General features: G+C 39.9%; 1 long non-coding RNA gene across 1 annotated transcript; it reads right to left on the reverse strand.

The window, feature by feature from the left end:
* Positions 1-8502: 8502 nt before the first annotated feature.
* LOC308410089 lies at positions 8503-13135 on the reverse strand. Its single transcript, XR_013974126.1, has 3 exons — positions 11808-13135; positions 10815-10873; positions 8503-9676 (listed from the first exon to the last, which is right to left on the reverse strand). It is a non-coding gene; the product is annotated as an uncharacterized lncRNA (long non-coding RNA).
* Positions 13136-14308: the final 1173 nt, after the last annotated feature.

A 14308-nucleotide genomic window follows, 5' to 3' on the forward strand; every position in this document is an offset into this window, starting at 1 on the left:
TATGGGCTATAACAGTTGTATTGATGTATAGCAACTTGAAATGCTCCCACAAATGGCACTACAGCATGTAAAAAAAATAAATAAAAATAATATAAGCTCTGGTGGACTTGGTTCTATAGTAGGTCTTAAAGGGTTAAATAAATATCGTCAAATAATCGTGATCTCAATTTCAGTGAAAATAATCGTGATTATCATTTTTGCCATAATCGAGCAGCCCTAGTATAAAGCACTGAGAGCAGAGTTTGAATGGCTCGAAGAAGATGGGTAAGGAAATTATTGGACCAGAGTGAAAATGACAGAATTGAGTTTACGAGCAATGGAACGAGCAAACATTTCGACTGAACAACCACTGGCTGGTGGTGTTTTAATGAAGTCTAGTCATGGTTGAAAAGTAGTTCCAAAAAGAAAATTGAACCACATCATCACTTTAAATCTTCAATGTTGCCTAGACGTCATTGTTGTCCTTCTAAAAGAATTACATTCAAGAAATGGATTACACTTTCCAATGATTTGTAATTCCCAGCAGTGACAACAGCAGTGTTTTTAGATCTGGAGTTCTTTAATAGCTTAAACATCTTTTAAATTCATGCATATGTTTGTGAACAAGAAACCATTAAGTGTTTATTCTCTATTTTTAATACTTACATTGAACACATTTTTGTCTCATTCAAACATTCAGAACAGACATTCTTCCTGATTTGACCAAAACAGGCATTCCCCCTTCTTTTCCAAAAAGAACTTGCTTAGTAAAACGATTTGTTTTATCTAAAAAGCTTGTTTAAAAAAGATAGAATTTTTATGAAAATTAATTGGACACAGAAGACAGATGACAGCAAGTCTGGATTTCCACTATTGCAGCAGTGGAATAACTAATACAAAAACACAGTGTCATAGTGATTCATAAGTCTGACCACAAATATCCATAATAGGCCTTCCTGCATGAACAAACTTATTTCAAATTTCCTCTCACCATTCAGGTACTGTGACACTTACCACAGTTGTATGAAGGGAATCAGTGTTCAGCCTTTTAATTATGTGCACCTCCTATAACAATCCAGAGTTTTGAACAGTAAACAAAAGCTTTCTACACTATCACCATTGATACAACAAAGGTCGCAATTTACAGCTGTTTGTCAAATGACATAAATGAAGCAATTCTTTTTCAGCTAGTAGTTGATACGTGTTTCTGTCATGACTTTTGAAAATATTCTCCTTCCTGATGGTGAAGTTAGATTGCTGTAATTGCTCTGAAGTTTGATGTATAATTTGTATGTGTAATTTTTCTTCTCTTTTGTACATCTAGCTCATCAAATTTGTAATGATTTTTCTTCAGGTTAGATGATTATTAGCACTCTCACATCTGCCAGAAGAGTCCAAAACACTTTATTTTTCGAGATTCATCCAAGAGGTCACAAAAGAACATCTAAAGAACTGTAGGCCTCGTGTTCATGATTCAACAGTAAGAAAGACACTGGGCAAAAATGACATCCATGGAAGAATCCTGAGGTGAAAAAACATCTTTAAGATCTGGAAGATGGACAATCAAACATGGTGGTGGTAGTGTGATGGTCTGGGGTTGTTTTGCTGCTAAATTATAACAATTTTGCAAAGAAGAATGACAAATTTACAGTTACCATACATATTTGATTATAGTTCTTGCTGCCAAGGGTGATACAACCACTTATTAGGTTTATGGGGCAATTACTTTCTCACACAAGGCTAGGTGAGTTTAGATAGCTTCTTTCCCCTAATAAATGACATCAGCTTTTATAATCTACATTTTGTATTTACTCTGATTATTTTTTGTCTAATATTAAACTTTGTTTGATTATCTGAAACATTTGTGTGTGCCAGACAAAGAAGAAGAAGAAAACAGGAGTCGGGCAATTGCTTTTTCACAGCACTACATAGTGGTGTTGAAGAAAGAGAGTAAACACAAGTTCTAAAATGTCAAACTATTTATTTAAAGCTATATTAATCGATTTTTAGCCACACAGTGACTGTGACACTTGCTTTGCAGACCACATTTACAACATATATTCCATATCTAGCAGTGACAGATGAATGCTAACATTTACTTTGGGTCCTGTTTCTGACCACCCAATGAATGAAAGGCCAATATTAGCTCTGTTTTGGTTTCAAAAACTCAGAGGGTAATATTTGTCTACCTAACTATTACATGTATCACTCTATTTACCCGCCTGTTACTAACTTAGCTCTGGACATGTTACTTTGTCAAAGCTTTTTTTTTTTCCTAAAAAAGCTCATTCAAGCTGGTAACTCGATAAGCATTGGAGGAATGAATCACAACACGAGCACTATGGGCCTAAAACCCAAACATTAACTGGCAAATTACTCTCCTATTTTTTCCTTTCCGAGCATCCACTTCTACCATTAAACATAGTTTATGATACACTTCTAACACTCAGTGTTGATTACTGCAGCTTTCAGTGACTGAAAAAGTGATTCTACAGTATGGGCATCGTCTAGCTGTGGAAATGCCAAGCAATGTCACTTTAGCTATGCATCTAAAAAAAAATATGAGAATGCTATTAATTCCTCTTCGTGCTCTATTATAATCCACTTGCAACAGCGTTCTCTAAAAACATGCACAATGGGATAATGGTATATGCTACGGTTGGACCACCTCATTAAGGCTGTGTGTCCACAGACGGTCCAGTGGTTATATATCGTGGTTGTTGCAGCATCTAAACACGGCAGTGGCTCCTGTTAGCCCAGAGGGTGACCTCCCTAACCTCTCCTGTTTTCCTAGTGCCAGCAGAACAACACTGTAGTATTTGAAAACCCAGCAGAAAACGAGCCTCCTTTAGGAACATGAGTTATTTTAGGCACCAGTAGTGACAATAGAAGGGAAGGGGTGGTTGTAGTAGGTTGGACGCGTTTGCGAAATCCAAGTTCTGGGTGCCAGAGGAGTTCATGGGAGAAGGCTGGCTTTTTCATATGTGCCCACACACCCCCATGTTCCCTTCACCCCCCCACGCTCAAACCATCAAACCATGGCGCTACAATCATTTAATACTCCATCATTATTGGGCTGTCTAACTTCATAAAACCACACACATGATTTTGGTTATGTTGTAGTGTAACCACATTCCCCCCTCTCTTACTATTACTCTTGTTTTTACGATGCTTGTATAGAACTGCCTCTGTTGATGTTTTGCTTCTGAAATGTAGCACAAGGACTGGAGTTTCTCCTGATGCTGCGTCAGAGCAAAACCAGCAGCGACGTAGACTTCACCTACGAGACCTTTCGAACCCCGTGTCAGGGCTCCAGCAACCTCCCACACTTGGCTGGCCGTCGACTGCTCTTGGTATCGGCTCTGTGGTATAAAGTGCTCATCTCTCAGTCAGGGGCTCATTAATACACCGTGAGAACCTGTGTTTAGCTGTGGGTTTCCTGTGCCCTCAGCAATTTCCTCCAGGAGTCACAAGCTCGCCGCTGCAGTAGAGAAACAGCAGTGTTCAGGTTAACGTGTGTTTGTTTGGACTGTAAGCCCACACTTTTATTCATGTCGGTCTGGTTCTCAAGTGCGCGTGCACATGCATGAATGTGTGTTTGAGTGATATCCATACCCCTGTGTTTTGCTATGTAAGCCTACAGCCACAGAGTGGATTTGGATGCTCTTTCAGATGCTGAAAGACGGCCAAAAGCCCCGTAGCTGCTACAAAGAAGAAGAAAAATGAGAGGAAACATGAATGAGAGACAAAGAGAGGAAGAGAAAGAGAAACCCAAAAGTGCCAATATAACTGCATGCAAAGATAAAACTTGAGACGGGGTGTTTACCTTTGCCACCAGCCAACTCTTACATTGTTATGAGCAACTCATTATCTCTGGTTTTAAGTGCATTACTAGTAAAACGTGTCTGTATACTCACTATGATACTGAACTCTGCAACCTCACACTTTTTTGTGAAACTGTGACGTCGGCAACTTATCCCATTGGAGGGAAGGGTCATGGGTTAAAGTGCAGGGTTCAGAAACTGCAGGACTGTGGAGTCACAGTGAGCAGGGTCTGGTCAATATGGTTCTGCCCATTGCTATTTCAACTTCAAAGCAACCAGAAAGATTCCACTGGATTCAGCCTGTTTTTCAAACCAGAAGGGTAGAAATGCATAAATTAGAGAAGCCAGATATGAGGAAATGGTTGCACTGCTGCCTGGCATAAATATCTGATGGCACGCATCCTGAGCACAGCTGTTGTAGTAGGATTTGATTGACAACAACTTATCTTCTCGAGGTCATTCAGACTTTAGAGAGACCCTGAACACCAAGGATATAACAAGGCTGGATTTTTCCACTGTTTATTTTTTGGGCTCTTTTATCTGATCGAGAGACTGCTCTTTAAGACACACGAAGAGCAAAGAATTGTCTCTTTCCCCTCACTCCCACATCCTCTGTGGTAAGAAGGTCACTCCAAGTCTGCAATAAAACACACACACATGGACACAGTCAAACACACACACATTGCCTTTCTGATTGCTTTGCTCGTAGCTCAAGAACTTTTTGGGCTGCCGCCTCCATAGCAACCCCAGTGTTTACACCCCCCCCCCCCCCCCTCCCCCGGCCCTCACATCACACCAGGCTGCGGTTTTATCAAAACTACATATTTGAAAAGAAAATTGGAGTGATGATCAGCCCAAACAGGGATATTCCAGACCATTAGGCAGATCCTGTTTCAGTTGATGTGAGTGGGCTGGGGAGTGTGGGAGAGTCGGGGTAAAGACTTAGCAGACTATAAGAGCAGGCACTTCTGCACTGTGTGGAGGGAAACACTAAAATGACAAGCGACACCAGCAGAATCTGCAGCACAGATCAATGCACAGCAAAGTGTTATTTATTTTAAAGTGTTTCATGAATGAAGCATTGCCACTTAAAGGTAGGCGTATTTATAGCTATTATAAATATGTTCCAGAGGGTACCAACAGCAGACAGTTGTGACAGTGCAATTCAGATCATGTTATGGACTAAAAAAGTAATGTATCAAGCAATGTCAAAAATTAATTTCTCCTGGAAGTAATTAAATAACATACTACATTACTTTTAGGAAAAGTGATGAGCAGAGTGTAATACGTTACTTTTTTGCCACTGCAAATGTGTAACAAGAGAAAACAAACCGGTCTGTGAAACAAACCTCCCATAGAATCAACAAAAATTCATAAGGACAGAAAAACCCAGATGGAGCCTTCATGCTTTGTCAGGAGAGGAAAGCCAATGCCAATATGATTTTCAAAGACCAGTAATTATCTATGATACAGACACTAGCACTCCTAAATGCTTTCATCCTGAGCTTCTTCCACTTTCCTGCCCTGCCTCCATCTTTCATCCCAGCTCTCAGTCTTAAATGTCAACAGTTTTCTTTTCTAAACAGAGATACCAGTGGAGTATTTTCCAGTGAAAATACGAAAAGAAATGGCACTGGTCATGATTTTTGATCGACATAAAGATTAGCCTGTATTTATCAGGTATGGTCACATTGAATTTCAATAAAAGACAGAACCACTTTCTAGTTAGCAAAATGCAACAATTGATCAGAATAATTAAATAAATATGGTAGATAAATGGGTGCAGTAGTAAGTTAAGATTAATAAAACACCTACACATCCGTGATATGTATCTCCTATTCCACCACACCCCAAAGGAGCTCTGTCGGATTGCGATTATGGTGACTGTGGAGGCCATCTGAGCATGGTGAACTCATTGCTGTGTTCAAGAAACCAGTTTGAGATGATTTGAGTGGCATTATTGATGTTATGCAGCTGGAAGCAGCCATTAGAAGGTGGGTACACTGTGGTCATAAAGAGGTGGATATGGGCAGAAACTGCTAAGGTGGTTGTGGCGTTTAAACATTACCCAACTGGTACTAAGTCTGCCAAAAAAATATTAACCACACTATTGCACCACTACTGCCAGCCTCAGACTCTGATATTTCTTTAGCTGTGGGTCAGTTTAAGCAGTACTTTTTTACTCTAACTGAGCACTTTTTACTACAAGTTTCTGAAATGCTCAGACCAGCTTGTCTTGTATGGGCACAACACCTTTCTTCCACATTCTGATGCTCGAGTTGATCTTCCACAGGCCATCTTGACCATGTCTTCATGCCTAAATGCATTGAGTTGCTGTCATGTGAACTGAGGTAGCTAACAACATAGCTGGTGAGTATAAAACTTTGAAAAAAATAAAATATGATTCCACTATTTAACATCAGGTAATGAGCTCTAAGCTCATAAGCTTAAATTTGATCTTCACAGTTAATGCAATGTAATATTCCTGTATAACATTAGCCAGTATTTTATTAATGTTAGCCTTAAGGTAAGGTGGTTTCTTTATTTAAATGTCTAGTCATGTTGGTATACTTAACGGTAATGCTAGCTAGAGAACTGTCTAACCTGCCATGATAAGCATTAACTATTATGCTTATTATTATAATGTAGTCAGGTGGTTAGTATAAGCCGATAAAGAGTGGGAGTGCGGGAACAATGGGATCTAGTGGAGCTGTGTAGCATGGAAAAATGACTCAGTTCTAAATATCTCCCAAGACTGGTTTGTTGATTTGGTAGATTTGTTTCATATTGGACAGGGACTACAAAGCTTTCTCTTTGAGTATTTGGCCAGCTTAATTCTAAAACATATTAGCTGATGTTACATGACTTACTGCCATGGCTGCTTTCCAACCAAGCCCAGTCATTTAGGAATTTGGCAAGTGATGCTAAAGAATCTAAACTGATGATCATTATCTTTGACCTAAACTGACAGTGAGCCCATCCTGTACTAAGCCAAATGAGTCCATTAATGTAAACTTTTCCATAATACTGGAAATGTTATAATTCCATAGCTAGCATATGTTTATACTGTCCAGTATTCTCACACAGCCTTTAAATCATCATCACCATTTGGTATGTGAGTATCTTATAAATTAGTAACTTCAACAAGATATCATTACAGATCTACAGTCTGATTAATGATATGACTCATTGTAAGCTTTGTCTAGATCTGTAATGATAAAAGGGAATTTGCTGCTCCGCCCTGAAATTTGAAAATTAAGAACAGGCTCTTCTTTTGCCCTATATTTCTTCCATCTTTCTCCAGATTGCCAGTAGTTGCAGCAACCACTTTTAGTTTCAGTGGGAAGGTATTAAAACAATCATGGTAGGACTCACACTGACTGCAATCACTCTCAGACAGATTGACAAGAGTTTGTGGTCTAATTTATAAACAGAGCCAGATTGCCAACATGCTGCAATCAGTCTGAGTCTCAGTGCTATATTGCTAAATAAGTGCCTGTCATTTTGCACATTTGAATAATCTTGCAGCAATTACTTCACTGTCTATGGAGGAATTTATAAATTTGTGTTTCAGATCTATGCTGTTGTGTGAATAGAAGTTGTTTAACATAAATTTCTTTGTGATTTCCACTGATTTCTCGCAGTTCATTGAATTATCATAATGAGATTTCCTGTTTTTGTAAACTTTCATGTAACTGACAATAATTTTGGCAGCTAGTAAGTGATAATAGTTGAATTGTTGCATTTGATATTTAGCATAGACCTCCCTCCATAACTAAATGCAATCACAAATTTATTGATATAAAACATTTTGAGATATTTGAATAAATTGTTGAAGACGGTAAAAAGTAATGCAAAAATGAAGCATAAACAGCAAAACTGACATTTTGGATGTTCGCTAGAACTTTCTTGATCTCCAAACCACATCTCTCTTGCAAAGCATTCAATCCAACACAATAAAAGATCAACTGCCAGTCTGGCTGCAGTCGAGTTAAGCTCAGAAGGGGTGGAGGAAGACAATGGGGGAAGAGGAAAAGCACCGATGTGCACCAGCCGTGACATCAGCATGAGACAACTTTTATTCATTTGGCCATTTTGCAAGGCTCTCCCAGACTTGACCTTCACTTCCTCTCTGTGGTCATCAGAGTGGCTCAGCTTTGCCCAAATAAGCCACAGCAAACTGTTATCTCCAGGGTAAGGTGTGTATTCGGAACTCCCCGAGGCCATCAGGAAGGAAGATATGATTTGTCAAGATGTTTCCTCATTCGTGTGTTGTCTTTCAAAGCTGAACTTGTGCTCACTACTGAGTCAATACAGCAGTGGGTGTGAACTGACAGAAAATGAGGAGAGACACAACAGCAGATGAAGCAACACCTCTTAGATTAACACTGAAAACCTGCTCCTGCTTAGGGCTGGGCGATATGACCCAAAATTCATATCTCGATATTTTTTAGCTGGATGGCGATATAAGATATATATCTCGATTTTTCTTTTTAAAGCCATAAGTTAAGAACAAAAAGAGAGTTCTTAGTCACACTGTGTCCCAGATGTCACACGGGCACTTTTATTTACATACAGCGTAGATATTACTCAAAAATAAATTATCAGCATTTATTAAATAATCATGGTCCATAAATAAAAGAAAATAATGTTGTTTTTGTGCATAACAAAAAGCTCACAATTGTGCAGTGAAAATGTAAACTAATAGACGCTGAGCATAATAACAAAGAGACAGATTTCACAGCTGCACCACGTCTCTGAACAGGTGCCATTTGTGGTCCTTATACACACACAGTACGTATCACTCCGCGAGGCTCCTCCTCTGTAGCCGTAATTCTCCGACAATCCATCAAGCGGTGCAGCTCCGTAGCTTAGCAAAGTCATATTAAAACATTTTTTGACAGATTGCTGAGCGCTGTGTACCACATAAAATCGGTTCGCGGTCAGTAAGCACAACCAGAATTCATACATAAGGCGCACTGTCGATTTTTGAGAAAAGGAAAGGATTTTAGGCCGTGCAGCCCCTCCTGGCTGCATGTCGTTAGCGTGGTTAGCTCGCTAACACGTTGACGCCATCCAGCCCCACGCACGGTAACTCGCTAACGGAGATTTTCCGCTTTCATCTTGTCATTGCCTGCAGGTGAAGCTATGGGGGAGGCGGAGTTGTGTTCAGTGCAGGAGAGGCGAGGCCGAGTAACGTTGCGTAGAGACAAAAGTGGACGAAAGAGGCAAACCTGCGGCTCCACAAGTATAATCATAACGTAACATAGACTATATCGATATAAACGATATTGTCACATCTTATATCTCGTATGAAAATATATCGATATTTTTAAAAAACTCGATATATCGCCCAGCCCTACTCCTGCTGTTTTCCTTTCCTCCAAAGTGGGAACAACGATGTGTAGTGTGCATGTGCAGTTGTGAGGTGTTTGTTGTTTTTATGAGTCAGACAGACTTACTACTCGTCTTCACAGATAATATCTAATTTTATTTACCATGTTACCAGGTCCACACAGAGCTCCAGCGGCTGTTTTCAATCTTCAACGAGTCAAAACAGAGCTATCGGTTTGGGAAACACCGGCGGCCCCTCTTGACTATGATATTTCCCCTCCACCCAAGGTCTGCTCTGTCTGCTCATTTTCAGATAAACACTCAATTCCAACATGATTCAGCTGTTCCTTCTGACATAAACTCTTATCTCTCGCTGTTCCCCCCCTCTCTCTTTCATAATTGTCTCCATCCCTTCGCTCCCACGCTGATTGTTTTCATTCTGCCAGGGTCTGAGGTGCCCTGGGAGTTGATGTGCCGGAGTTATTGTCCAGCTTATGCACACACACACTCATAGTTACAGCATCACTGTGTGGTCACTCCTGGAAATAAGCAGACAATAGCAGGGAAATGTCATGGGTAGTGTTGTGCTCACGTTTTGAAAAATGAACATTTCCAACTCCCTGGCAGTGACTCCATGGGATCTTTCATTAGTTGTGACCTTAGTCATGAAGTCAAAAGGATTAAAGAGGTCTGCCGCAATTTGTGTTACCATGACATCAGCAAAAACATCACAGCAGGATATCCAATATGTTTTACAGGATATCCAATATGTTTACAAGGCTGCCAAGTTTCATTTATCAATGGGAGTCAGACGGTGGGGGCTGGGAGTGGTGTGTGTGCATGGGGAGGTGTTGGAGCTTTGCAGTACTTTAACTGCAAAATTGTGAGCAAAATTCGACCTTAGTGTGATTTAATATAAAACTGTGACTGTGCTGAAAAGTAAAGACTGTGATACACCAGCAGGATACCATCTCTGCATAAAGTCATGAATAATTTATAGAGTAACCACTGCTGTGCCATGTTGCTTTCTTGCACAGGATCCTTTTAGGTCACCCTGTGAAGATGTAGGTATTTCATAAAATTAGAAAATGATATTACCCTCTTAAAGAGGTTTCCGAAGGGGTCACCAGAGCAGATAGATCCCTGTGGTTATTATGCTCTCTCTAACACAACTTTCCCATTATAGGAAAGTCATTATGAGACTGTAGGGTGGCTTGTTCCCCCTGAGGCAAGGTTTAGGTTGTGTCTCAGAATGACAGTTTCTGGATTTTTCATGTAAGTCTAACGTGTTATCACTACACAGTAATCAAATGCACTCAATTAGCTTATCAAAATCAGATGGTTTGCCAGTTTGCAGGTCAGAATGGAGATGTTTGGCCATAATACACATTATCATGTCTGGAGGAAACTAAATACAACATATCAGCACAAGAACTGTGAAGCACGGTGGTGGAGAGATCCAGATTTGGGCCTGTTTTTGCAGCGACTGGGCACCTAGCAGGCACTGAGTTGACCATGAACACATCTGTATAACAGAGCTGAAGCAGCTAAAGCTTCACCAATATTAGGTCATGCACCAGGACAATGATCCCAAGCACAGCAGCGAATCTACAACAGAATGTCTGAAAGAAAACAATGCAGGTGACATTATGGATCAGTCAAAATCCAGATACCTACCTTACTGAAATGCTGTGGCTGGACCTTTAGAGAGCTGCACATACACAAACCTCTATAAACTGAAGAAAGGACAAGAAAGAAAGTAGAGTGTGCCAAAAGTAAATTACATTTACTATGTAAATATGTATATTTTTATAGTTTTCTCATTCAAATCATTACAGTGCAATATCTTGCACGTCATGGATATATATTTATAAGCACAAACATATGGACTTTTACATTGTTTTTTTATATATATATTTTTTTTACTTTTAACTTTTGTTTCTTTTCCTTTTTTTCTTAGCTTATGTAAAATCCTTTTTAGCATGTTTGCACAGTCGGGGGGAGTACTTTTTTAGCCAGAAAAAAACATTTCACTGTATGTTGTACCAGCTATAACTACATGTGACAAATAAATAAAGAATTGAATTGAATTGAATTGAATTGAAGTCCTCCACAGTGATATGAGAGTCATGCAGAAAGTGATTACTTCAAGTTACTGCTGCTACGGGTGGTTCAACAAGCTACTGAATCACAGGTTGTAGATGGAAAACACTGAAATAAGTGAAGTATTTGCTATGTGAGTCAAAATAATTGTGAAAAACTAATACTTTACATCTTCTTCAAAATCAGTTCAAACAGTAACAAACAATGAGAAGAAGCTCATTGCCCACCATAAAGAAGGTGTTAAAGTATGAGAAAATATATTAATTCCAATACAGGTGGTGGCTGTATGTAGACAGGTGCAAGCAAGTTGTGTGCAATGTAAATAGTTTGAATGGGCCTCTTTCAGACATCCAGTAGAAAAGCTGCAATAAGATCCAAATGATTACATCTTCCAATCCATAAACATTTTCAGTATTACACTTGGATTCTGAGCTTTTTGGATAGCAAGACTGCAACCTCTGCCTAAAAACAATTGATCTCACGATCCAGGAGAAAATTAATTTCTGAATTATCATGTCAGAATCTGTTGAAATGCCTCATTGCTCTCCAGCGTGACCTTAGACCCACCTCAGTGATTCAGCTTCTTGGCCCATTAGGCAAGCACACCTATTAGTCCATGGTGATGAAAGAAAGAGCAGATGCATCAATAAGAAAAAAGACTGAAGTAAACAAAAGACTAGATGATGTAGCTGGTTTTCCCCTTTCCAGCACAAAGCCTAGTACAGTATATCATGGATTCCATGGCTCTGAGTCAAACGTACCCCCTCCTCTCCCCTCATCCAGTGGACTCTCCCAACAACCCAGCCGTTTGTTGCTGTTGAGAGGGAAGTGATGTCAGTGAATTACAAGTCGACACAGTGGGGGGAACCCGAGAGGATGCACCCAGCCAGAACCCTGCCTATATGATGTCAGAGACTGTGTGTGTGTCAGACATCAGCCCACACTACTGTGGAACAGACAGAGGGTATTATGGTACTGGGCTCCTGTCTGTCTCCCTACATTGCTGAGTGATTATATTCTACACAGTAACTGCTATACATATTGCTACGCTGACAACATTGTGCGTGTGTGTGTGTGTGTGTGTGTGTGCGTGTGTGTGTGTGTGTGTGTGTGTGTGTGTGTGTGTGTGTGTGTGTGTGTGTGTGTGCACTTCTCAGAACTGATTAATAAAAGCATCTGATTTTCTGCTTTTGTGTCAGAATGACATTCCTGCGGCCTCATCTCTGTTGCAATCTATGATTGAGGTTTTTGTGGTCATGTTTTAGCATGAGTCTTATCCGTAACCAAGTTTCATCCCAGCTGCATGTGGTCACCTTAAACTGACGCATTGTACGTAAGAATAATGTGTGTCACCTAACCATGGTGTTGCTTTCTCACATATCCAGTACATAAACCGATAACATTTCTATAGCTTCCACTGTCGAGAAGAGAAAGAAAGGGTTTAAAATGTTATAAGTAGGATAATATTAACAGGCATACTGTGAAATGGTGGTGTTAGTCTACATGGGTTTTTGTACTGTTAAATTAATTTTAAAAAAATCTATGGATTAATTCATCTTGACTTATTCATGAAGTAAAATCAGGCATCCCAGACACAGACTGCATTAAAAACATGCAGGCATAGATAAATGGCTGAAACTATTGCTAATGCGTAATGATTAGCAAAACAAATCATGACAAACACCTGTAAGGTAAATTTAAATGTAACGAATGAACAGATACTTAAATCGCTAAAAAGTGTTGATGAAGTATGTTGATGAAGCCGTTTATGTACAAGATGGGGGTGGGATCACATCAGGGATCGCCTCTGAGCTCCTTCTTGCTTGTGATGGTGATGGACAGGCTGGCTGATGAGTTCAGGAAGGAGTCTTCGTGGACTATGATGTTTGCAGATGGTATTGTGATCTGTAGTGAGAGTAGGGAGGAGGTGGAGGAGAGCAGAGGAATGAAAAAAATACATGTGAAAGAATGAGAGGGAGGCAGGTAGGAAAGTGAAGTTGTAAAGAGCAGAGGGCCTTAAGGTAGATGAGTTTAAATTACAGGGAACAACGGGCAGTGCACACGAGAGGTGAAGAAGAGAACGCAGGCAGGGTGGAGTAGGTGGAGACAAGTGTTAGGGCTGATATGTGACAGAGGGATAGCAACAAGAGCGAAAGGGAAGGTTCACAAGATGGTAGTGAGACCTGCATAACAAAAACTTAAGACTTAAGTCAGATTGAGATCCTTTGAAATTTCATGTTCCAATAAGCCAAAATTCCTCCAAAAGGATATGAAAGAGTTCTTTTTCAGATTGCAGTTATTGATGCAAAGGGTGGCACAACCACCCATTAGGTTTATGGGGCAATGAGTTTTTCACCTAGGACTAGGTAGGTTTGGATTGCTTTTTTTGCCCTAATAAATACAATCATAATTTGACAGCTGCATTTTGTGTTTAATCACCTTATTTTTGTCTAATATTGAAATTTGTTTGATGATCTGAAATATTAGGAGTGATAGAAAGGCATGTCACTTCTAATATAGGAAGGATGCTGTCTTTCTCAGTATGCCATCTCTCTCTTTTTTTTTTTTTACCCCCATACAGTTATTCCCTAATTTCAAGAAACCTCCTGGAAATGACATCACTCAGTCAGGTCACCCACAAGCTGAGCAGCCCATATGTTTCTATGGTTGGTCTAAGAGCCTCTTGTTGTCTGTCAGTAGGCTTGCCAACACTCAAGAGATCAAAGATGTGCTTGTCAGACGCATTCCTCTCCCTATCTATCACGATAAAGCCTGCAATTAGGTATTCCCACCTTCCCTCCTCCCTCTCTCTTTCGTCTTTTTTCTTCCTCTGTGTCAGACAGACATCTCCATTCATCTGCTGCTAAGAGAGCTGTATCCTGACAGGCTCTGGCCATTGTACCAAACATTACCCAATTATCCATGTGTGTGTGGTACGATCTAATCGCACAGCAACAATGGTTGTTTTGTGCTGCCGTATCCAGGCATAACCATGAACTGTTATTGAAGCCATCATTCAATAGATACACAGCCCTTCTGTTTTCTTTGAGACATGCAGCACAGATAAT

This window comes from Rhamphochromis sp. 'chilingali', assembly GCF_963969265.1.
Source record: "Rhamphochromis sp. 'chilingali' genome assembly, chromosome: 14".
Lineage (NCBI taxonomy): Eukaryota > Metazoa > Chordata > Actinopteri > Cichliformes > Cichlidae > Rhamphochromis > Rhamphochromis sp. 'chilingali'.